We start from the raw sequence: 27,912 nt of genomic DNA, 5'->3' as shown, positions 1-27,912 counted from the left end.
TATTGGCGTTATTTTTCCAACAGCGTTTGTTCACTTTGCGTCTCTGTGTCACATTTTGGTAATTCTCACAATATTTCAAACCCTCCATCTGCAAAAAGATTATGACTCACTGAGGGCTCAGATAATAGTTAGCATTTTTTATTGGTAAAATATTTTAAAATTAAGGTATGTACATTTTTTTTTACACATAATGCTATTGGACACTTAATAGACTACAGTACAGCGCAAACATAACTTTTATATTCACTGGGAAACTAAAAAATTCACCTGATTCGTTTTATCATGATATCCACTTTATTGTGGTAGTCTGGAATTGAACCAGCAATATCTTCAAAGTATGACTGTGTATATATAGGTATGCTTGTATATATAAGGAACACATATATATGTGTCCTTATGTTATAAGAAATTGGCTCACATGATTATAGAGCTGAGAAGTCCCAAGATCCGAAGTTGGCAAGCTGGAGACACAAGAGAACTGATGTGTATTTCCAGCATGAAAGTTGACAGTTCTGAGACCCAAGAAGAACCAATGTTTCAGTTCAAGTCTGAAGGCCAGAAAAGACCGATGTCCAAGCTTAAAGCAGTCAAGCAGGAGAAATTTCCTGGTACCTCAGGTAGAGGCAAACTTTTTTCCTATTCAGGCTTTTATTGATTGGATGAGGGCCAGCCACATTAGGGAGGGCAATTTACTCAGTCTATGATTCAAATGTTAATCTCATCCAAAACCCCGTCACAGACACACCCAGAACAAGGTTGACCAAATACGTGGGCACCCTGTGGCCCAGTCTAGTTGACACATAAAATAAACCATCACATTATCTATCAGACTGTCAAAGAGGAGTGTATGTAAGGAAGCCTTTAGCTAACTTACAAAGAGAGAGAGAGAGTACCTCACAGGTGAGCAGCAAGTTGTGGCAGGTTCTGGAAAGATGGTAAACTGTTGAATCTGGGTACAAGCAAGGGGAGAAGAAAGCATTCCTTTTATTGGGTCCATAAAAACCAGTGGAGATAATGGCACTGATGGGAGCAGATGGAAAATTAGATTAGAATCAGGAAAATCCCACATGCACTAATAATTTGCTTGAAATAATGATGCTCTCCAACTATCACCTCCAAAGTTTGTTGTAAGAATGGCAGTGAAAGCCGAACCAAAAACCAGTAAGAACTTGTACAGTCTCAAGCATTTTGGGGGACTTTGAAGTAGGCCTGAAACTGATCACTCCAAGTGTGATACTGCAGCCCAACCCTCCTGGCTTCAGGATCAAACACTGATAAGAAGAGACTAACACTTAATCATCAGTGCCTACTGCAGTAGAACTGGAAGTTGGGAATTGAGCTAACAAGAAATGTGTTCAGCTTTCTAATGCTGGGGATCATTCCTGGATCAACGTATCGCATGGTAAAATGTAAACAATCACTTTCTCGACTTTAGCTATCACACATAGAAAAGAGTTTACAATCTCTGGGATAAACCAAACAAAATAGGATTATAATTCAATCTCCATGTAATTATATATACAACTTCTTACAATAAAATATTATGAGGCATATAAAGAAGTTAGATAAAAATATTCATCATCAAAATTTTTTTTTAAAAAACCAACCTGACCCACAGATGAACCAGATGTTGCAACAAGAAGACGAGGATTTTTATATTATTGTAATCATGTTTGAGAATGTACGGGAAAAGATAAAGAAAGTAAATGAATAGGCAAAGAATCCCAGGAGACATTTGGAAACTATGAAAAAGAGGCAAAATAGAAATTCTAGAGCTGGAAAATACAATAGCTAAAATTTTAAAAAGTACATGTTATGTGGCTGGATAGGAAATTTCTAGGTCCCTATGGTTTTACTGACAAATTCCACCAAACATTTAAAGAAGAAATAACACTAATTTTACACAATCTCCTTCAGACAATAGGAAGAAAACTCAACAAATTTTATGAGATCAACATTACCCTAACACTAAAATCAGACATAGACAGTACCAAAACAAACAAACAAACCCATAGACTCCTATCCCTCATGATTGTAGGTATAGAAATTCTCAAAAAAAATTAAAAATCGTTAGCAAATTGAACCCATCACTAAAAAATACACCATAGCCAGGAAGATTTTTTTCCAGGAACATAAGGCTGGTTCAGAATTTTAAAAAATATAACAGTATAATCCAACTTATACAGTTGGATTTTAGTTTATGTAATGTAGTTAATATATATTTTTAAAAATATATAAATAAGTTTAAATAAGAAAGTTTATATATATATATATATATATATATATATATATATATATATATATATATATATATATATATATATATAAACAGTTTAAATGATCAGGTCTATTGATGTAAAAAAAAACACATTGGACAAAATTTTTTATGACAAAAACTCTCAGAAAGCTAAGAATAAAAAGAAATGTCATCAAACTGCTGAAGGACATCTATAAAAAAAGCTACAACTAACATCATACTTAATGATAAAACACTGACTGCTTTCCCCAAAAGACTGGAGAAAAAAAGGATGTCTGTGCTCATCACTTCTATTCAACATGGTACTGGAAGTTTTAGCCAGTGCAATAGGGTAAGTAAAGGAAACAAAAGAAAAGCCAATTGGAAAAGAAGAAATAAAACTGTCCCTGTTTACAGGTGACATGATTGTGTACATAAAAAATGTCTCAAAGAACCTACAAAAAACCCCCAAAAAACAAAACAAAACAAAAAAACTTCTAGTCCCAAAACAAATAAGTAAATTTAGCAAAGTGACAGAACACAATATCAACACAAATACCAAGCGTATTTCTTTCTTTTCATTTTTTGAACTTGTTCTTCAATTTGAAAAAAATTTATCATAGGATCTGACCTACAATGACAATCCATAAACTCATTTTATTCAATTTAGCTTCTAAAAAATTATTTCATTTTAAGACCATTTAACATGAGATCTACCCTAAATTTTTTAAATGTACAATATAGTCTTGTATTTTTTTATCTCATCTTTTCTGTCTTGTTTCAAGTCTGTGATTTCTTTTATTTTTAATTTAATTTTATTTATTTTTTATACAGCAGGTTCTTATTAGTTATCCATTTTATAAATATTAGTGTATATATGTCAATCCCAATCTTCCAATTTATCACACCACCACCGCCCCCACCACTTTCCCCCCTTGGTGTCCATATGTTTGTTCTCTACATCTCTGTCTCTATTTCTGCCCTGCAAAAAGGTTCATCTGCACCATTTTTCTAGGTTCCACATATATGCATTAATATACGATATTTGTTTTTCTCTTTTTGACTTACTTCACTCTGTATGATAATCTCTAGATCCATCCACGTCTCTACAAATGACCCAATTTCGTTCCTTTTTAATGGCCGAGTAATATTCCATTGTATATATGTACCACATCTTCTTTATCCATTCATCTGTCACTAAGTATTTAGGTTGCTTCCAGGACCTAGCTATTGTAAATAGTGCTGCAATGAACATTACTTCTTCTTTTCCAATTTGTATTACTTTTATTTCTTTTTCTTCTCTGATTGCTGTGGCTAGGAATCCCAAAACACCAATAATAGTGGTGAGAGTGGACATCCTTGTCTTGCTCCTGGTCTTAGAGGAAATGCTTTCAGTTTTTCACCATTGAGAATGATGTTTGCTGTGGGTTTGTCGTATATGGCCTTTATTATGTTGAGGTAGGCCCACTTTCTGGAGAGTTTTTATCATAAATGGGGGTTGAATTTTGTCAAAAGGTTTTTCTGCATCTATTGAGATGATCATATGGTTTTATTCTTCAATTTGTTAGTATGGTGTATCACATTGATTGATTTGCATATACTGAAGAATCCTTGCATCCCTGGGACAAATCCCACTTGATCATGGTGTATGATCCTTTTAATGTGTTGTTGGATTCTGTTTGCTAGTATTTTTTTTGAGGATATTTGCATCTATATTCATCAGTGATATTGGTCTGTAATTTTATTTTTTTGTAGTATCTTTGTCTGGTTTTGATATCAGGGTGATGGTGGCCTCATAGAATGAGTTTGGGAGTGTTCCTTCCTCTGCAATTTCTTGGAAGAGTTTGAGAAGGATGGGTGTTAGCTCTTCTCTAAATGTTTGATAGAATTCACCTGTGAAGCTACCTGGTCCTGGACTTTTGTTTGTTGGAAGATTTTAAATCACAATTTCAATTTCATTACTTGTGATTGGTCTGTTCATATTTTCTATTTCTTCCTGGTTCAGTCTTGGAAGGATATACCTTTCTAAGAATTTGTCCATTTCTTCCAGGTTGTCCATTTTATTGGCATAGACTTGCTTGTAGTAGTCTCTTAGGATGTTTCAAATTTCTGCAGTGTCTGTTGTAACTTCTTTTTCATTTCTAATTTTATTGATTTGAGTCCTCTCCCTCTTTTTCTTGATGAGTCTGGCTAATGGGTTATCAATTTTATTTATCTTCTCAAAGAACCAGCTTCTAGTTTTATTGATCTTTGCTATTGTTTTCTTTGTTTCTATTTCATTTATTCCTGCTCTTATCTTTATGATTTCTTTCCTTCTACTAACTTTGGGTTTTGTTTGTTCTTCTTTCTCTAGTTCCTTTAAGTGTAAGGTTAGAGTGTTTATCTGAGATGTTTGTTGTTTCTTGAGGTAAGATTGTACTGCTGTAACTTCCCTGTTAGAACTGCTTTTGCTGCATCCCATAGGTTTTGGATGGCTGTGTTTTCATTGTCATTTGTCTCTAGGTATTTTTTGATTTCCTCTTCAATTTCTAATCTCATAGTTTTGTGGTCAGAAAAGATGCTTGATATGATTTCAACTTTCTTAAATTTACTGAGGCTTGATTTGTGACCCAAGATGTGATCTATCCTGGAGAACCTTCCGTGCACACTTGAGAAGAAAGTGTAATCTGCTGTTTTTGGATGGAATGTCCTATAAATATCAATTAAATCTCTGTGGTCTATTGTGTCGTTTAAAGCTTGGGCTTCCTTATTAATTTTTTGCTTGGATGATCTGTCCATTGGTGTAAGTGAGCTGTTAAACTCCCCCACTATTTTTGTGTTACTTTCGATTTCCTCTTTTTTAGCTGTTAGCAGTTGCCTTATGTATTGAGGTGCTCCTATGTTGGGTACATATATATTTATAATTGTTATATCTTCTTCTTGGATTGATCCCTTGATCATTATGTAGTGTCCTTCCTTGTCTCTTGTAACATTCTTTATTTTAAAGTCTATTTTATCTGATATGAGTATTGCTACTCCAGCTTTCTTTTGGTTTCCATTTGCATGGAATATCTTTTCCCATCTCCTCACTTTCAGTCTGTATGTGTCCCTAGGTCTGAAGTGGGTCTCTTGTAGACAGCACATATATATGGGTCTTGTTTTTGTATCCATTCAGCGAGTCTGTATCTTCTGGTTGGAGCATTTAATCCATTCACATTTAAGGTAATTATTGATATGTATGTTCCTATTACCATTTTCTTAACTGTTATGTGTTTGTTTTTGTAAGTGCTTTTCTTCTCCTGTGTTTCCCACTTAGAGAAGTTCCTTTAGCATTTGTTGTAGAGCTGGTTTTGTGGTGCTGAATTCTCTTAGCTTTTGCTTGCCTGTAAAGCTTTTGATTTCTCCATCGAATCTGAATGAGATGCTTGTTGGGAAGAGTAATCTTGGTTGTAGGTTCTTCCTTTTCATCACTTTAAGTATTTCATGCCATTCTGACTTGTAGAGTTTCTGCTGAGAAATCAGCTCTTAACCTTATGGGAGTTCCCATGTATGTCAGTTGTCATTTTCCCCTTGCTACTTTCAATAATTTTTCTTTGTCTTTAATTTCTGCCAGTTTGATTACTATGTGTCTTGGCATGTTTCTCCTTGGGTTTATCCTGCATGAGACTCTCTGAACTTCCTGGACTTGGGTGGCTATTTCCTTTCCCGTGTTTGGAAGTTTTCAACTATAATCTCTTCAGATATTTTCTCAGGTCCTTTCTCTCTCCCTTCTCCTTCTGGGACCCCTATAATTCTAATGTTGTTGCATTTAATGTTAATATTAATGGACATGGCTTTTGTTTAATCCAAATAGCTTTTCTATGAACATTCTTTTATGTAATTTTGGAGAAATTGTCAAAACCAAACACTTCTGCATGACATATGTCTACAAATGGAGTTGTTGGTGATAGGATATGCATATATCATCTTTACTAGATAGTGCTATACAGTATTCCATATTTTTGTACCAATTTACACTCCCACCAGCAATGCATAAAAGTTCCTGTTGCTTCACAGCCTTGCTGCCATTTGATACTGAAAATTGTTTTCATTTGAGCCATTCTGGCATATGTGTGTAGCAGAATCTCATGGTGACTTTAATATATATTTTCCTGATGATTAATAAAGTTGAACATCTTCATGTTATTGGAATGAGGATTTCTTCATCTGTGAAGGGCCTGTTCAAGTCTTTAGCTATTTGAGAGGGGAGTTTTCTGTCTTTTCCTTTTGATTTGTGGGAGTTCTTTAGTATATTTTAGACCGGAGTTCTTTAACAGATGTATATTTCAGAAAATATACCTCCTCCTCACTTGGTCTTCCTTCAGTTGGTGCTTTGCCATTTCAATCCCTCATAGCATCTTTTTTTTTTTTTTACTCTGTATGACTTTTTCTATATATTTCTCTGTATTTCCATGTATTTTGAATGATATAAAATTACCTTTTAAAAATTGAGCATAACACATAGGCAGAGAAGTACATGTAAATATTTAACTCAAATTTTCACACACTGGACACAATCATGGGCTCAGACGCCAGATAAAAGACAGAACATTATGAGTAAATCATGTCTCCTTTGCATCCCTTTCTAGTCACAGACTTCCAAAGGTAACCACTAACATTACTTCTCAATCCATGGAGTAATTTTTGTGTGTTTGAACGTAATATAAATGAAATGATACTTTTTTTCTTTTCTTCTTTTTTTGGGGGGTAGAAATGTAGTCTGACTTCTTTTGTTCAATAATAGATATTGTTGTTTATAGCAATTCTTTTATTGATAAATAGAATTCTCTTGTATGAATTCCATAATTTATTTGTTCATTCTACATTTGATGTGTATTTTGATAATTTATATGATGTAGCTACTGCAGATAGTATGACTATGAACAATCGGCCTTTTTACCAATCCACACTCCCACCAGCAGTTTTTGGAGACATTTTAGAAAGTCAGCCAAGATCAGAAGAAGTACAAAGCTCACTAGCAGACTTGTAAGCTAAACAAATGTTATTGCTTTGAGCCATTGAATTTCAGGGTCGTTTGTTAAACATCATTATTGTCACAACTTATAACTGATATGCCTGCATGCTTTGATTACCCTTAGTTGATTATACTATATTAGCCTTTTATATATCACTGAATTCAAGTGGATAATATTTAGATCAAGATTTTTGTACCCGTCTTCATTAAGGATGTTGGCTTTTAAATTCCCCTTTTTTTTATAATATTCTTATTAAGTTTTAATATCAAATAATGCTGGTAAACAAATTGACAAGATAATTTTTCCACTCATCCCCACCCCTGAATATTTTCTCCCCCTAATCTCTGGAGGAGAGTGTGAGAAATTGTTACTCCTTCCTTAAATGTTAGGGAGAATTCACTAGTAAAACCTCTTAGGCCTTGAGATTTTATAATGGAAAGGCTTTAAATACTAGATTCAATTTATTTAATACATATGGGATTATTTGTATCTTTTATTTCTCCTTGTTTCAGTTTGGCAATTAGGAAACTTCTAAAAATGTGTCAATTTCACTAAAATTTTCAAATTTATTCATGTGAAATCTTTGATAATATCCCTTTATTATCTGTTAATATATGCAATATCTATAACAATGTCCTCATTTTAATATCTGGATATTAGGGGATTTTTCCCATCTCTTTTATGATCAGCTTTGCTAGAAGTCTATTAATTGTCTTAGTCTGTTCTAAGAACAATTTTTGGGTTTTTTTATTTTTGTATTAATAAATTTATTTTCTACTTTATTAATTTCATCACATTATTTTTATGATTTCTTTCACTTTCTTGGGGTTAATTTTTTCTTCAGTTTCTTGGGTTTGGATACTTAGTTAATTGATTTTCAGCCTGTCATAATTTCTAATATATGCATTTTGACTATAAATGTCACCGTTAGCCCAGCTTTAGCTGTATTTCACACAGTTTGATGGCTGTACTTTCATCATTATTCAGTTCAGAATGCATTCTAATATTCTTTGTTATTTCTTCTTTGACATTTGGATTATTTAGACACATTGATATTTTTCAAAGAGTGGGAATTTTCTAGTGATGTTTGTTTTCAATTTTTTACTTCATTCTATTGTTTTCAGAGAACATGTTCTAAATGATTTATCTATCCTTGTTCTGTGTTCCAAGCAGAGGACAGTTTCAAAGTATAAAATTATCATACTGTCTTGGTTGGTTTTCAGATTGTAAGACATTGGGTCTTGTGGTTTTCCAAGTCACCTGAGAGTCAAAAAAAAAAAAAAAAAAAAAGACACAGGCTGAATTCTATTCCACACCCTGCCCTACTTCACTTTATCTAGAGCAGTTCCACTTTGGCTTATTTATTAGGTGTTATATTAAAAGTTTTTGTTTAAAAAAGAATTTGGCTGTTTATAATCCAGTAAACTTGAATATCTTGCCATTCTTCCAATTTTGGAATACCATTATTCTATGTATTTTGCTATTAGCAAAACCCCGAATCACCCTGTAAGGGTCAGCATGATCTTGTCAGGTTAACATGGCACCCTAACCTTCACAAAGTGGCTCCATTAAATTGATCCAGTTACATTATTATTATGTTAATTTACATATATAATCTATGTGTGAATGATCAGACAGGGACCTGATAAATTTAGTAAAGATCAATAGTCAGTTATCAATTACTCTAAAATTATAATTGAACATCTAAAAGATGTTCATCCCATCCTAGGAATCAACAACGTGCAAATTAAACCAATAGTGTTAAATGGTTTTCTTTATCAGAATGGCATATATTAAGTATTTTATACACTTGGTGGGAACCCATATGGAAAATTATTTGGCTTCTATATTTCTTGTTTAAGGAAAAAGCTGGACTAAAGTCAGATGTCACAAACTCAAATGTCTGCAGGAGCCAAGAAGGGGAAATCACATTGGCATTACTCTTTCCCATGGCAGCATTCAACGGTAAAAGTCTCCTACAAAGTTTCTGAGGGCGTGACCAAGAAAAGTGAATCCAGCCAAGATTCGTTTCAAATATAAAGACGACAATTAGATATGTTCAAACATGAAGGATTTTATCACCCAGAAACACTTCTTATCACAAACAAACACACACATATACTTGATGACAAATTCAACTAATGAAAGAATGAAGCAAAAAATTTAAATCAGAACTGAAAGAGGCACAGTAAATATATTACTGTGTATACTGAATTCTTTTAAAACTAAAACTAATATGAGCAATTGTGTAAATTGTATTTACATAACAGATTATTCATATGACAAAATATAATAATAATAAAGATAATAAAATTATATTTAAAATTAAAGAGGCAGAGGAGATAGGAGAAGGAATGAGATTGCTCTTTCATAGAGTTGATTAATAGGGAAAAATTGAAGTTTATTTTAAAAAATCAAAGACATAATGACTCCAACAACTTAATAGGTTTCACAATATCTTTTATCAGCCTGACAGAGATATTTGGGAAAAATAAAAAATAAGGTCACTTTGTACTTTTCTCCTTTCCATTAAAATCAAGTTAAATTAAGTGAAGGCTTTTATGCAAAAATATCATATCATGTTCCTATTCTTATAAAGTTTCACATCTATTTCTTATTCTCTGTATATATAAAAACTGATACCTGAAACGGCATTTCCCTAATAACAATGGCTATTTCTTGGCGGAAGATTTAAGATGACATGGGAACTTTCTTCTTTGTACTGTTCTCCATGGCTAAAAATATTATAATAATCACATAATAACTTTAGAGGAAGTTTAACCAAGTTCCTTTCTTCTTCAAAATTAAAATAAGCTAATTATGAAACAAACACATAAATAAAATTGTGTGGCTTCTTCCACAGGCTAAATTTTGACCTAATGACTGTCGAGACTTCTCTAATTCTAAATCCTATCAGGCTGGTCTTAACTGATGAGAAATGGGAAAACACATGAGACATCTGTCTCTGCCCCTCAGAGGGCATCCCATCTACTTTCTGCTTTGGCCTTGGGACTGAGGCTGTTCTGCTCCTTCCTCACCCCACCAGCTGCCTCTCTTTACTCTTCTGTCTGTGTGTACAGGTTCTTGCACTGTTCTATGCCAATTGGAATTTAAATCCTACAACTACTTTCCTCCCTGCCTACTTCTCCCTTGGAGGGAACCATATTTACTTCTTTAATTAGAACATGAAGCTGTAGGAGGAAGAACAAGTCTTCAGACTTTCTCCCGACAGCTTCAAACTGGGGAGGCAACTTGGAAACCCTCTGCTGAAAGAAGTTCCAGCTGGATAATTCGTACTGTGCAGCTAATAGTTTTAAAAAATATGGGATGGGGGATAAGAATCAGTGTAAGCATCTTTAACAAACATTAACATTCTAAAATGGGTTTCCAAATATGTTGCAGGCGAACTGTTTGGGGGATTTTTTTCTAAATGTGACTTAACGTATTAATGTTCTCTTTGTGTGGAGGAGGGAACAAGGTGCTGACATTCATCTAACCTGCAGCAAATATCATTGAACTGCAGAGCTGGCTTTCTTTGTGTTGAAAGGAAAGAATAATTCCCCACAATTATTCCTCCAAGGAGCATTACAGTTTCTAACTGATTAAGAAAAGACAAGGTTTCTCAAGGTTATTTTAGGAATTCACCAAAGTCTGAATAAGTCATAAGTTTTTAAGGTAATAACTTATAGTGTGTCCAGGGGTGGTTTCCAAAATTATTAATGACTAGGGAAGTATGGCCCAGACCAATCAGAATAGAAGGTAGACATTATTCTGTACAGGTCCATTATACCTCAATATTAGCCCTGGTTGAGTCTTTTGTTCACATACAATATACCTCTGCATTGTTTGGGAACAGGGATATAAATCTCTGTTGGTCTCTAGAAGAAGAAATTATTTATAGGCAAATTTAATGACTTTCCATAAATTCTGAACACAATCATCCTTTATTCATTTATTCATTCAACAACCAAATATTGAAGGCACTCTGTACCAAACATTAGGGCTACAGAAACAAACAAAAAGACTACACCTCTGCTCTCAGAAGTTGATTTTCTAAAGCAGGGGTCAACAAACATTTTTGGTAAAGGGACAGATAATAAATGTTTCCCACTTTGCTGGACATTCAGTATCTTTCACCTCTATTCAACCCTTCTGTTGTAACATAAAAACAGCCATATATAATACATAAGCAAATGAGCATGGCTGTGCTCCAATGAAATTTTATTTATGGACACTGAACGTTGAATTTCACCTAAATTTCACATGCCACAAAATTGTGTTTTTCTTATGATTTCTTTCTATTTGAAAATGTAAAACTATTCTTAGCTGGTAGGTTGTACCAGAACAGTGGTCCGCCAGATTGGGGGTATGGGCTGTAGTGTGCAGGTCCCTGATCTAGAGGTTTAACAGTGAAGGGATCAAATCATTAGGGGCAGTTGGTTGCTAGTGAAAACGGAGTGATAAATTAAAAACTGGAATAGATGACAATGTGTCCACTGGTGTGTGAATTAGAGAAACTTATGGTTGGAAGAAATCTCAGAGTCTTTGTTAGCCTTGAATAACTTTCACAGAGTATTTGTTTCCCCTACAGGACATTCCCAAAAGGTAAAGAGACCTTGTTTGAGCACCTTCAATGGTAGGACATTGGCAGTTTCCCGAGGCAGCGACAGAGAATTTTCATTAAATTTGTACTTTTATTCAGTACAAATACTCATATACATGTAATAAGGACTGTGAGTCCAAGTAAATTCAGCTCAACTAGTATTCCTAGTCTGTCCTCTTTGGCAGGCCTCAGGAAATAAGTATAAGCAACTTTTCCACATGACTTAATTTACAGACAGCTATCCCATCGCTTGTAATTCTTTGTATTAATTATATTGTTTGCTCATTTTTGGTCCAAGAGTTTGGCTCCTCTAATTGGAAGCTTAGAGAGGTGTGGTTCTGGGGTTCTCTCTGATTCCTTTATATATTCAGTATTAGCACATTTGTTTCCAGCATAGAGAAAATTAAGAAGAAGGATAGGGAGAAGAAAACCAGATTGCTTCCTTTTAAAGTGTCCACCCAAAATATATTTGCACAATAATAGCAATATGTGCCAATGTGACCTATTAAAATTAATCTGCTTATGTGATAAGGCTTTTGGAGCATGGGACCTAGCTTAGTTTCACCTTGACAAAAAGAGCTAATCTCAAATGGGCATTATCTTCTTTGCAAAATAAATATTGCCCGAGCTAGCATTCCTTTGTTTTCTTGTCTTTATTCAAATATAAGGCAACTAGTTGAAATCAGCTTAATAACAGAAGTTGCATACAAATGGACCAAAATATTAGGATAAAATCCATGGTGTGTGTGTGTGTGTGTGTGTGTGTGTGTGTGTGTGTGTAATTATACCTATAGCACTATATCATAACCTCTGGACGTTGCATTATACTAGGAACACAAGAGATTTTGGAATCAGACAGACTATAGCAAAGAACAGCTGCATCACATGATATTTGGCTAACTTCAGGCAAGTTACATCTCAGAGCAACTTTAAGTTATACGTTGTTCATTTGTAAAATGAAAGTCATAATACACATTTTATAGCATTAAATGAAAAATGTTAGCAAACTGTTAAACAGAATGTCTGGTACTCAAATATTATTCTCTTCTCCTTCCTTTCAACCTCCACCAAGTTGCTTCTAAAGTTAATAATCGGCAAATTGAGAGTGAGACGTGAAAAAAAAAAAGTTGAGATAGACACTGAAAAATTTAAAAGAAGAAAATCTCAATAGGAAATACAAACACATCATCCAACCACTTTGCCTTCTGGTTTCTTATATAAAAACCTTTCCCTAGAGTAATTAAAATATGATTGTAATATGAATAAATATTTGGTTAAAAGGAAAATCCCTTTCTCGTTTGGAGGTGATTATAAGGAAGCAAGCTGGTGTGGTCCTCATTTAAAATGTAAATGTTGCTTGAAGGATGTGAGATTATCTCAAAGTTGGGTACTGAGACATTTGGATAATAGCTAACATTTTTATAGCACTTTACTGGTACTTTTAGACTGTGTACTTTATGTCTATGAACTTCTTTAATCCTCACAACCAAACTCGAGGTGCTATTATTATTTCCATTTACAGATGGAGAAACTGAGATGGGTGAGACCCACAATGATTTAGTGGTAGAGTCAAGATATGATTCCAGGCTGGCTGGCTGTGGTTTACAATGACCCTCCTGTGTTCTCAAATGCACTCCTCCCCTCTCCACTGTCCTTCATCCTTTCTCTCTATTTTGTTGGGAGAAAAAGTGAGCAGTATTTTAAACCTGATGAACAGAAGTCTTAAACCCATAGCCTCTAAGTCCCAACAGGTGACATGAATGAGAGATGCAGGTCATACAAGGAGGCCCATAGACAATGTCACGTATAGGGAGCAGCCAACACCTGTGGCTCCAATTAAGTTTTTTTCAACATTTAGCAAACATTTGCCAGTCTCCTAGGCACTGAGACCTCCATGGTTAAGAAAATAAAACCCCTCTGTCTTGGGTTGAATTGTGTCCTCCCCAAAATTCATGTCCACCCAGATCCTCAGAAGGTAAATTTATTGGGAACGAGCATCTTTGTAGTTGTAATTAAGGTAAGTATCAAGATGTGACCATACTAGATTAGGGTGGGTTCTAAATCCAATGAGAGTGTCCTCATAAGGGACAGAAAGGGACACAGAAACACACAGGGAGAAGAGAGCACTGCGAAGATGGAGGCAGAGGTTGGAGTGATGTGTCCATAAACCAGGAACACCAAGTGCTGCTGGTAGCCACTATGGACCAGATTCCCCCCCAAAGCCTTCAGAAGGAGTCAACCCTGCTGACACCTTGATTTCAACTTCTGACCTCCAGAATGATGAGGAAAATTTTCTGTTGTTTTAAGCCACAAGTTTGTGGTAATTTGTGGCATCAGTCCTAGGAAACAAATACATTCCAACCATGCTGACGTGCATTCTAGTAGGGGAAAGAGAAAATACATAAATAAGTACATAATATAACACAGTCCTGAGTGCTTCTTATCATTGTAAAAAAATACTGAAGGACTGAACATTTCTACCTAGCTCCTTGCTCACTAAACCCAAACTGACCCACAAGAACTATTAAACTTAAGCCCTAGTCTTGCCATCCCTACATCTTGTCCTAAGACCAAGACAATCTTATTTTTCTCAGTGAAAAATTCTTGGAACAAAAATGAACACTCACTGACCTTCCCTGATTTCCTTATAAACTCTTCAAACCACTGGCATTCTGTGGAACAGTCATCTTGAGTTGTTCCCATGTCGAAGATTTTAATAAAGGCTTGAGCTATCAATTTTGGTTGGCTTTCTCCTTCCACGTCTTAGAATGGAAGGGACCTTAGAAATCTACTTATTTCATCCCCATTGTAGAGCAGTAATAATGTCATTGGAACGGATAATGAATGGTTAGCAATAAAATCACGAGCCTTATTCTATCACATACAAACTGTGTGAACTTACATCATTCCACCATTCTGACTGTCAGTTTCTTCATCTGTAAAATGGGAAGGAATTAGAATAAGTGACCTCAAAAGCCCTTTCCAGTCTTAGTCTTGTATGCCTTTTGGGGTACAGCTGCATGAGAATGAGAGTCAACCAGTTGGATATCCTGTGGCTTAAAAATACTTAAAGCCCAAATCATGACTAACTTAAACATTCCACTGTTATTCAATACATAAAAGGCCATTTAATCACAAATTTTATAAGTCAGCAAATGTCTTATCTGTAGCTCATCTAGGATGTGTTGCTTTCTTCAGCCATATGATGAAGAAGTTATTTATTCATGAGGTTCTATTCATACCCACTGTTGATTACATAATTTGACCTCTATGAAATTTTGTCTCACCTCTCCTGTCCAGGACAATCTCTCTCTTCTGCAAACCTTTACCACTGACAGGTATGACTAAGTGTCCCTGTGCATGACACTTAGATTTTTCAGCTGGACTACAATTTCTTAAATAATAGGAGTCCAGCAATTTTACATTCTATATTTATGATTTTTCAAGAGAAAACAGAGATCTAGATTTATTTGTAAGATCTTCTTATTTTTAAATGTTAGCAGTTAAATCAAACATTTTCAAAACACCGTGTTGCCATGTAACACATTGACAAGACAAATTTATTTCATGGGCTGAGTTTGAGATCTCTGAAAGAGAGAATCCCTAAAAATTTGAAGATTATGTTTTGGGAAGTGAGAAAGTCTCTGGAACCAACATTCAATAACTCAACAAATGCCCCCAATTCCCACATCTGTAGCAAACTGGGAGACTCTTCAATATTTAACAAAATATTTTTCTAGAGTCTGTTTGCCAAATAGTATTCCTGCCCTCAAGAAACCGACAGTTTTATTCAAGAGCAAGTTTTTAAAAGCAAGCACTAACACATATCTATCACATATAAACAAAGTTCCCTAGATCCTAAATAAAATGTGAAATGAACAGAACACTGTGATTAACTTGATTAATGATGCTTTATCCTAGAGGTGCAAGGTTGGCTCAACATTACAAAATGTGGGGAGTTCCCTTGTGGCCTAGTGGTTAGGATGCTAGGCTTTCACTACCATGGCCCGGGTTCAATCCCTGGTTGGGGAACTGAGATCCCACAAGACACAAGGCGTGACTAAAAAAAACAAGAAAGAAAAGAAAATCTGGTCTCATAATTTGTTATATTAAAAAAAGAAAGAGAAAAATGAAGACTGTGATCCTATCCAACAGAAGCTGAATTTTTAAAATAAAATTTGGTATTAACTCCTGTTACAGCTCTAGGTAAATAAAAAGAAACCTATTACAGAAGATAATGTCTCATCAGAAATAAATAATAAACTTATTTAGTGGTTTAAAGCTATAAGAATTCTCATTAAAGTCAGAAATAACACAGAAACACCTACATTCTCTACTGTTATTCAACTTAAAATTACAGTAAAACTTATATAAGTAAATTTAAAAGAAGCATACAATAGTATTATGAACATAAAATAAAATCTGAAAAATAAATATGCTTCTTCTGAATAGAAGCTTAAACACTGTAAAGATGCCAAATATTCCTAAATTAGCATATACATTCAAAACAATCACAGTGAGAATGTTAAGGCCTATGTTTTTACTTTGCATTAGTGGGAGGGGAGCTTGACAAAGGATAGTAAAATTTCACTGGAAAGAATACACGCATTAAAATAGACGAGAAAAAATTTTTTTTTCACTTTGAGATAATTTTAAGCTTACAAAAGAGTTGCAAAAATAGTGGTGTTTTTCCTTTATAGACTTCATCATCCAGTTTTCTCTTACATTAACATCTTATATAGCCATAGAATAGTTACCAAAACTAAGAAATTAACCATGCTATAATATTATTAACTAAATTTTCAGAATGTATTCAGATTTCACCAGTTTTCCTACTAACATCCTTTTGCTCTTTTAAGACCCCACATTGCATTTATGTGCATGTATCTTTAGTTTCTTCCAATATATGACAGTTCCTAAGTCTTTCCTTATCTTTTGTGACCTTGACGCCTTTGTAGACTACTGGTTAGTTATTCTTTAGAATGTTCCCTAATTTGGGTTTATCTGATGTTTTCCATGATTAGATTGAGATTATGCGTTAATGGGAAGGATGCTTCAGAGGTGATTTGCACTTCTCTGTGTGTCATATTGGGGTATGTGATGTTGACATGTATTATTGGTGATGTGAAATTTGATCACTTGGGTAACTTCTATCTGCCAGGATTCTCCACTATAAATTTATTATTTGCTTCCTTCAATTACTAAATATTTAGGAGGAGATACTTTGAGACTATGCAAATATTCTATTTCTGCTTAAATTTGGCTTACTAATTTTAGCACTCCTTGGTGGATCTAGGCAAACCATTTTGAAACAGAATATTTAAACATCAAGGCTTGCCTAATCAGATTATAAATGACTCTACAGCTTATATGATTTAAAGAAGTATGAAGAATAGACAAATAGATTAGTGGATAAGAAAAGAGAGCCCAATAAAAAGTCCAAGTGTGTATGCAAATATAGGCAAAATAAACAGTGAGGGAAGGATGTATTATTCAATAAATTTTGTGGAGATAATTGGCTAACCATTTGGAGGAAAATAAAGTTAGATCTCTATTTTATGTAGGCACAAATATATATTCCAAATATGTAAATATAAAATTAGATCTATAAATATGCTAGGATAAAGTACTGAAGAATAGTAATATAATCTTGAAGAGGGGAAATCTTTGCCAAGCATGATTCAAAACTAAAAGCCTTAAATGGAAAAACCGACAGATTTGACTGCATAGAAGTTTAAACATTTATCCGGTGAAAACATATGATAAACAAATACTTTTTTTAAAAAAGGAACAGAGTGGGAAGTGTGTGTGTGTGTGTGTGTGTGTTTGTATGTGTGTATCTGAGAGCTCTTACAAATCAATGTAGAATAGCAACAAACCACACACAAAAATATATATATATATAGGCAGGAGTCATAATCAGGAATGCAAAAAAATACATATGCCATACATATACAGATTTCATTGCAGCATTACTTGAAATATCAAAAACTAGAAACAAATGTCAACCTGTAGATGCATGGTTAAATCAACTATAGTATAGTCATACAAAGGGTTAACTACACAGCTGTTAAAAAACAATATGAATGTTCTATGTGTTCTGACATCCAGGAACCATATCTTAATTAAAGTAAAAGTAGAGTCAGACTGGGAAACGATACACCAAAAACTCACCAAAAAAAATGTCCAATTTTTTTAGTGATTACAGAAACTAAAGACATAGCAATGAGAATGCAATAAAACCACCTGTCTCTTTCTCACTCTCTCTCCTTCAGACCATTTTACTAAATTATTCCACCTCTGTTGTTTTTATCTTATGGAAATAATAAGGAAGTAACAAAATTTATGCTCACAGGTTTTCATTAAAGTATCATCAAAAGTGGTAAAACCGATAGCTAGTGGGAAGCAGTCGCATAGCACAAGGAGGTCAGCTCGGTGCTTTGTGACCACCTAGAGGGGTGGGATAGGGAGTGTGGAAGGGAGGGAGAGGCAAAAGGGAAGAGATATGGGGATATATGTATATGTACAGCTGATTCACTTTGTTATAAAGCAGAAACTAACACACCATTGTAAAGCAAATATACTCCAATAAAGATGTTAAAAAAAAAAAAAAAGAGGAATGTCCCACATTTGGGGAACTTATAAGTCAAATAAATATAATGTGAAATAAAAAAAGCAAAAGAGGTACATATGTGTAGTATGATCTCAACTTAGTAAAAATGCATAGAAAAAAAGGACAGAAATTGCTCTATGTTTTAAAAAGTTTATTTCTTTCAGATCAGAAATTCCATACCTGTGGATCTGAATTTTCTCATCCAAAGGGTAGACATTATTGAAGCATTATTTGCTGCAGCATTATTTATTACATCTAAAACACTGGAAACTAACTAAATAACCAGAAATTCGGGAACTATTAAGATAAAATTTGACATATTCATATGATGGATTATTTTTCGGCTATTAAAAATAATGTTGAGGGCTTCCCTGGTGGCGCAGTGGTTGAGAGTCCACCTGCCGATGCAGGGGACACGGGTTCGTGCCCCGGTCCAGGAGGATCCCACATGCCGTGGAGCGGCTAGGCCCGTGAGCCATGGACGCTGAGCCTGCGTGTCCGGAGCCTGTGCTCCACAACGGGAGAGGTCACAACAGTGAGAGGCCTGCATACCGCAAAAAAAAAAATAAAATAAATAATAATAATAATAATAATAATAATAATAATAATGTTGAAAAAGAATTTTAAGGGACATGTAAAAATACAGTGTCATATAAAAAGCTAGAAATAGAAAGGTACCTGGTCTTAACTGTAAAAATATATGCTTTAGAAGAAATTCAATAAAATGCAAGAAGAAAATGCAATAAAATGTAGTTGTTTTTCTTTGTGGTGGGGTTATGGGCAATCTTGATATTCTCCTTTACCCTTCAATTTGCACGTTTTCTCCTATGAGTATGTGTCAATATTAATCTCAGCAAATAACATTTGTTTTAAAAACAAGAAAAAGTATGAGGAATAGGTGTTTTTCAGATGGGAGTTCTATTCAATAGTATCAGTAGCTTCCCCAAAAACAAAGTGAAGCAGCAAAAAATTGGCCTTTAAACTTGAACAACCCATAGATCTGAGAGAAAGTGAAGGGTAGACCTTTAACTGTTGATTTTACTCTAGCTGAGGGATGAGGAGTACAGTACAAATAATGTTAGGTATAGACGGATAATTGGTGCCTTGAGGTCTGCACTGTGCTGCTCTGAAAGAAAAAAATGTGATAATATTTCTGAGTCAGTCAGACACAGACCTCTTGGTATGAATAGAAACCTAAGAGAAGTGCATGTTAAAAAGCCAAAGGATGAGAAAACAGCCTACAATTCAATGAGGTTGAGCACAGGGATTTTTTTGTTTGTTAATTTTAAACCTGATTAAAAGAGAAGTTTGCAAAATCCCTATAGAGGGGGGTGATGTCTCACTTTTCAAAACAATGATTCTAGAGTTCCTTAAGAGCAAGCTTTATTGATTCACATAAATGTTCACTTTTTAATCATTAAGACTGTCAAGAAGAATTAGATGGAAAAAGGAACAATTAAGTTGGGGGAGAATCACTGCCAAATTTCAGACCCTCAGAACTGAAGACAAATGAGAATAGAAATCAGTAGGATTAGATATGTAAACACTCAGTTATAGATATTTCTTTGGGAATTCAGCTGCAGGGACCCTGCAAAGTAGATTGATTCTGAGTTGCTTATGAAAATAAGATCAGTTAGTAGAAGCTTCAAAGAGTCAGTATTTCATTTCAAGGTAAAGGTAATTTTTTCTAGCCATTAAAAATATTTTCAATGGCTTTGGTTACCTTCTGCACCCATGAGAGATCATGCCATTGCAATTGGGTGGATGAAACTCCCATACGACATAATATTTGGTCACCTCACCATCCCATATGTTTCTCCTTCAGTATTCTGATCTAGCTAATGGCATCACTACACACTGCCCATTTGCCTAAATTGGGAGTCGAAAAGGCGTTTTAGTCTTATTCCACCTTCTCATCGAAAATTGGGTACAAATGAAAACTTTAGGAAATTCATGTAATATTCCAAGAATTTCCCAGTCAATCCACTCCCCCACTGCCATGCCCTTCAGGCTCTTGTCATCTTCCACTGACCTATCACACTAGCCTTCTTATTAGCCTCCAATGGTGTTATTCTTACTCACCCAACCTTATTAAGAGAAAGATTATCTCGGGTTTGTAGCTCAGAGCCTCACACTTTATAGGTGTTCAATAAATATTTGGCGGATGAATGAATGGATAAGGACATCTAATGAATAATAAAATGCCAATCAAATGATGCCTTCCCCTGTTTAAAGCCCCCCATCTCCACCCCCTTTATGTACATGTTAAAGCTAAAATCCTCTAACTTGATCTGGCTCTGTGTTATTGTGATTTATAATAACATATATAGACCTTCCTCAATTTACAAAGGGGTTCCATCCTGATAAGTCGAAAATGCATTTAATTACCTAACTTACCAAACATCCTCGCTTAGCTAAGACTACTTTAAACGTGCTCAGAACACTTCCATTAGCCTATAGTTGGGCAAAATCTTCTAACGCAAAGCCTATTTTATAATAAAGTGTTGAATATCTCATGTAATTTATTGAATACTGTACTGAAAGTGAAAAACAGAATGGTTGTCAATGTATCAGTTGTTTACTGTTGTGATCCTGTGACAGGGCTGCTGCCTTGCTCAACCTCAGGAGAAGGCATAGTGCTGTGTATTGCTGGCCTGGAAAAAAATCAAAATTTGAAATTCGAAGTATAATTTCTTCCAAATGCTTGTTGATTCACACCATCTTAAAGTTGAAAAATCATAAATCGGGACCCTCTGGTCTTCGTCCTAGTTTCTGACAAAAAACTCCTAAAACCCTTGGCATTTTCTAAGTGTTGAGAGGATGAAGGTGTCTTTTTTTGTGTTAATGAAGTAACTTTTGGACCCCACCTAAGGAAGGGGGCTGATTGCCAGGAGAACTAATGGTGTGATTAGAGGGTTGTAACTTTTAGTTATAACCTCCTAATTTCCAGAGATGGGAGAAGGGCTGGAGGTTGAATCGATTACCAGTGAACAACAATTTCATCAATCATGACTATGTAATGAACTCTCCATAAAAACCCAAAAATGACACTTTGGTGAGCTTCCAAGGTGAACACGTGGAGATTTGGGAAGAATGACACTTGGAGAGAACACAAAAGCTTTGGCTATTTCCCCATATCTTGCCCTATGTAACTCTTCCAACGGATTGTTCTTGAGATGTATCCTTTTATAATAAATCTAATAAGTAAAATGTTTCTCTGATTTCTATGGGCTGCTCTAGCAAATAAATCAACCCCCAAGGATGGCATCATGGGAACCTCTGATTTATAAACAGTGGGTCAGAAATGCAGGTGACAACCTGGACTTTTGACTGGCATCTGAAGCCAGTGGGTGGATCAGTCTTGGAGGAAATAACCGCTAACCTGTGGAATCTGATGCCATCTCCAGGTAAGTAGTGTCAGAATGATTTGAATTGTAGGACACCCAGTTGGTGCCCTGAGAATTGCTTGTTGGTGAGAGGAACTCCCTCCACACATTGAAATTGGGTCCAGGAGACCCAAAGAGGCCCCTACAAATCTTTCTAAGTTCACTTCTTGACACTTATAGATTCTGGTGCACAGTATATCTCAAATGGTGTATGCATGATATTGAGCTAGGATAGTGGTTCTCAAACCTCATGGTACATCAGAATCAGCTGGAGGGCTTGTTATAACAGATTGATGGGTTTCACTTCCAGAGTTTATGACTCAGTAGGTCTGCAGATGAACCTCAGAATTTGCATCTCTATCCATTTCTCATATGATGCTGATGTTTCTGGGCTAGAGAGCTTCTGAACTAGATTATCTACAAAACCCTTTTAGATGTGATATCAAAGGATATTGAGTATTATAAACATCTGTAAGGCATTTTTTTATAATTCAAAATAATTTTATCCAAAATAATACTATTTGAAGTGATTATTTTGTTTCTAAGCAGACAGAGAAGCTAGAGCAATTTTGTAGAGGGAATATGATTATCTTAGGGAATACATTTTTATACTCTTGAGCTCAGAAAGAAAATAAAAGAAAACCTATCTCTGACCCTGAATAGTTATTAAGTTCTAAAGTTCTGGTGGTTAATAGTATGGGCTTTCTTTACTCAGTATGATACTCCATCCATGTTGCTGCAAATGGAAATATTTTATTCTTTTTTATGGCTGAGTAATATTCCATTATTTATATATATATATGTGTGTGTGTATGTGTGTGTGTATATATATATATATATATATATATATATATATATATATATATATATATATATATCTCACTTGTACTGAGTGAAGTAAGCCAGACAGAGAAAGAAAAATATTATACGATATCACTTATATGTGGAATCTAAAAAATAGTACAAATAAACTTATTTAAAAAACAGAAACAGGCTAACAGACATAGAAAACAAACTTATGGCTACCAAAGGGAGAAGTGGGGGGTGGGGGAGGGATAAATTAAGAGTATGGGACTAACAGATATACACCACTATATATAAAATAAACAGCAAGGATTTACTGAATAGTGCAGGGAACTATGTTCGATATCTAGTAATAATCTGTAATAAAAAAGACTTGGAAAAAATATATGTATATGTATAACTGAACAACTAGGCTTTAAACATGAAACTAACACAATATTTTAAATCAACTATACTTCAATTTTTTAAAAAAGGGGAAAAAGGAAAGGAAAAAGTATGGGCTTTTTTATTGTTGAGTTCCAGCCTTGCCACTTACTACCTGTGAAATCTTGCACAACTAGCTTAACCTCAATAAGCCAAAGTCCTTCAAATGGAGATGGTAGTAAGATCTACCTCTTAGGTTTGTTGAGAGAATTAAATAATGTGCTTAGCTAGATGCTTGGAACATAGCTGAAGTGTAACAAGTAATGTCATTAAAATCTTAACAAGTAAGAAACTTGGTCAACAGAATCAGTGGCAAAAACTGTGATTTGTCTATTTTTATATGACTCAGTTTCTCTTAAGAGTACATATTCTATCACTTGATAAAAAAAGAAAATCAAGTCAATTCAGTCCCCATCCAACCACCTTTCCTTCAAGGTACATCTGCTTTCTAGGGACTTATGTGGTGCTTAGCATGGAATTTGGGGATATCTCATTAGTTCTTGGTCATTAACTATCTACACTTGTATCCACCAAGATTGTATTTGTGACTGGCCTTCAGTCATGAATCCAAGCAGGTCACTGCTATGTCATTCCAAACCATATGACCTCATCCCATTCAGTTTCCTTGCCGCCCTTGGGGACCCAAGAGAAATTCAGCTCTGTCCTGACCTACTTTGAACCATGGAAATACATTGAATTTGTGTAAGAGCCTGCCTCTGTGGTTCCCTAGGGAGCACAGGAAATTGTTTCACGGCTTCTAGCTTCTCACTGGGGTGCATGGAACTCTGGGAATATGCCTCAGTCCAATGCACCCAGAGGCACTGTGCCATCTCTATTCTACTTCTCCTGGGCCTTGCTGGGATGTGGGCAAAGGGGTGCTATAAAGTCTCACTGTTTTCCCAGATGCCACCCAGAAAGAGAGGAACCAGTTTTGAAATCACCAAGGCACTTGTAGTTTCTGTGCACCTCTAGGCTGGTTTGGAAGCTTGAGTGAGGGAAGCAAGGGAAGGGCCCATTTCTCTGAATACTTGCAGCTCAAGTTCTGAGTCAGCTTTCCTCCCCACAGCCCAGGCTAATTTTATGTCATTTCAAGAACAGACAAAATCAGTTCTGCCTACTCTAAGTCTTTCTCTTATCCTTTGTCATCACTTTAAGAATTCAAAGACCAAAAATATGATGATTTTAAAATTTGCATTCTGTCCTTGAGGCATTGAATGCCATTGTCCAAAAAGGGAAAAGGCAAAAATGTGGTGAAGAATAAAATATGCAGAAAATAAAGACATATTTTAATACCTCCATATCTTATCTAATATCATCATCCTTAATCATCCTCATCATCCTCATCCTCATCATTTCTCCTCAGCTAAGTAGACCTACATGGATTTGGGCACAACTCACCTGGAAGTTTCTACTCTGCTTCTGCTTTATCATCTGCTTCCTCACATCCCCCACCCTCCACCAGTATACCAACACACAGGACATTTCTGTACCCATTTCCTTAATTGTAAAATGGGGGAACTATTTTATACCCCAAAGAATTAATTTATAGACAAGAATTGAAAGTACTGGTTTCCTGTTTTTTACTGGAGGATATATAAAACTGAGAAAAAATCACTCTCAATCTTACAATTAAAATAACAGACAATTTCATGACTTTTCTTGACACTACAGGAGCACTGAGGTTGCAGGCCAACCAACTGGCCCCCAAATATAAGAAGAGACAGATGTCAGCCATGATAGAGGTATGCTAGTGATGCAGGAGAAGAAAAGATCACATCCTGGGACATACATGGGCCCCTGGGATGGACCACCAAGTGACAGTCCTTGGCTTTGCACAGGAAAGAATTCAAGAGTGAACCAAAGTAAAGTGAAAGTAAGTTTATTTAGAGAGATACACATTCCATAGGGAGAAGGTGGACCTTCTCAAAAAGTGAGAGCAGCCCTGGGTTGTGGGGGTGGTGAGTTTTTAATGGGCTGGGTAATTGCATATGTTAACAAGTGGGAGGAATATTCTAACTATTTTGGGGAAGGGGGGAAGGGATTTCCAGCAATTGGGCCATCACCCACTTTTTGGCCTTTTATCATCAGCCTTGGAACTGTCATGATGCTGGTGGGTGTGTCATTTAGCATATGCTAATATATTATAATGAGCATATAATGAGGCTCAAGATCTACTGGAAGTCAAATCTTCTACCATCTTGGGCCTAGTGGGAGTCCTAACCAGTTTTTGTCCTATCTTGTTTTTCTCAACAGCTGTGTCATTCTTTTAATTGTTGTGCCCTGCTCTCTTCCTTCCTGTCTCATTAGCAGTTGGTTAGCTAGGAAAGATGCAACTGGACACTAAGGGGAGGTTGCAAAGCTGCTGGAGAACTGCAGAAACTGGAGGATTCTTCAATTTCTTGTGTTTTTCTCCATGAACTCCACTGGGTGCTCTCAGAAAAGATTGGTGAGAGTCCTATGATAGTGTCCCTTGAGGTATAAATGTGGGGGAAGGGAAGAACAGCCAATGAAGGAGGGTCATTGAACTCTACTGAGACCCTTCTCTCCAACCTCACTGTAGAGCAAAAGTCTAACTGTGTAGCAGGAAGGACAAAAACACACTTTAGGGCACTGATGAAAATTCACCACAGCTGGGGGAAAGGAATAGAAAGGAAAAACTCCCAACCTGAGGGAAAGCAGGGCTAGTATGGGGAACAGGCTGTAGCTGGAAGAGGAGGAGACCACATCTTTGAGACCCTGGGATATGGTGCCTGCTAAAAGACTGAGGCTTAGTCAGAAGTACAGAGAATACGCCTCTCCCACCACTACCAGACTAACTAGTGTGAAGTAACAAGTAAAAATGGAACATTGCTGGGAGAAGTATGGAAGAGAATCACAAGTGTGGAGACCTTCTCTGAGGCATGGTGCAAAAAGAAGACCTAAAACTGATGGTAGAGCAGACATTGAGATACACCCTTTTGCAAATAGCTCACACCCTAAACACAAGATATCACTAGAGAAACCTGTAGCCTGCGGTGCACTGAGAGTGAACATAGCACCATCAGACCCAGCATTTCTCATTAGAATGCTCCAAAATTACTGAGAGACACCAAACTCCAAGTCCAAGAAACTCAGAAATAGCAAAGCAGAATAAGTACCTAACATAAACACACACACACACACCTAGTCATTCATATCATATTCAAACCACTGAACACAAAGACAAAGAGAAGTTCTTGAAGACAGCTAAAGGAAAAAATACATATTTATACAGAGGAAAGAAGATAAGAATTACAGACAGACTACTTTGACTTCATATAGAAGTAAGAACTTATCCAGACTAACAAAAACTGAGAGAATTCGATGCCAGCAGACTTAATGTTCTACAAAAAAAAGTGTTCAAAGAAATTGTTCTGCAGGCAGAAGACATACGCTATAAGACAGAAACTTGGATCAACAGAAAGAAAGGAAGAGCCCTGAAAATAGAATAAATAAAGGTAAAATGAAATTGATTTCTTCTTATATTTAATCACTCTCAAAATTAATTTGTGTAAAGGAAAAATAGAGGCAATGTATTATGAGTTTATAACAAATGCAAAACTAAATTATGATATCAATAGAGCAAAAATGAAAGGAAGGAATATAAGGTATTCTGTGTTTCTTAAATTACACATGAAATGGCATATTATTTGAAGGTAGTCTCTGATTAAAATTGTATACTGTAAACCCTAGAGTAACCACACACAAAAATATTTAAGTAAAAATATTTAAATAATAAGCCAAGAAAGAAGATAAAATCAAATTATAAAAAAATGCTCCATTAACCTAAGGGCAGCTATAAAAATAGAAAAACAGAAAGAAAAAAAATCAGATAAACTAAATAGAAAAGAGCCAACAATATGGTAGATTTATTCCAGTCACATTGGCATCATATTAAATGTAAATAGTCAAAATACACCAGTTAAAATACAGAGATTGTCAGAATGGATTAAAAAAAAACAAGACCCAAATCTATGTTATTTAAAAGAAACCCAACCTAAACATAAAGACATAAATACATTGAAAATAAAGAGCTGGAATAGACACTAGTAAAACAGAGTAGGAATAACTATACTAATAATATAAAGCATAGTAGAAATCAGAGCATGGAATACTATCAGGAAAAAAAAAGAAAGAGTAGGTAATGATAAAGGGTTTGATTTTCCAAGAAAATATAAAAATTCTAAATATGTATGCACCCAACAGTAGAGCTTCAAATGCATAAAGTAAGTCAACAGAATTGAAAGGAGAAATAGAGAAATCAATGTTTGACTGCACTAATTGCAGGCTGATTCCTCTACTATTTTTGACAATGCCCTGAGGCAGAGTAGAGAATGAGAGTTGGGAAAGGCAGGAAGTCAGAACCATAGGTAATCATGAAAATCTAAGTTCCCTTGGGAATTTGAGGAACTCTTGGGAGAGCACTAGGATTTCCAGGATATGGAATAGGCATGGGAAAGGAGGATTAGTTCCACCCCATTCCCTTCTGGGTTCCAGGAAAGAAGAGGCTTTGGTTCATAGGGCAGATTATGGTTTTGAGATATAGGCCATGACCTCAGAGGCATATTCTACAAAGGATATGCCAGAAAGTCAAGCCAAACTTTTGCATAACTCTCAGAGGTGGCACAACTTATCCCCTTAGAATGAAAAAGTAGGGCCCCATTGAACTGGGGAATTGATGTTTGTCTCTGGTTTTGGCAAGGAACAAAATGTTACACAGCCCAGGAAGAATTGCCCACTTCACCTAATTTCTATGTTTTGAAATTCTTCAGAAAAGCATAAGCACAACTTTATTTCTTGTATTAAAAAAGCAAGCTTCCCAATCTGAAAAGACC

The sequence above is a fragment of the Hyperoodon ampullatus genome, assembly GCF_949752795.1.
Source record: "Hyperoodon ampullatus genome assembly, chromosome: 19".
Classification (NCBI taxonomy): Eukaryota; Metazoa; Chordata; class Mammalia; order Artiodactyla; family Ziphiidae; genus Hyperoodon; species Hyperoodon ampullatus.
This window is presented reverse-complemented; position numbering follows the sequence as displayed.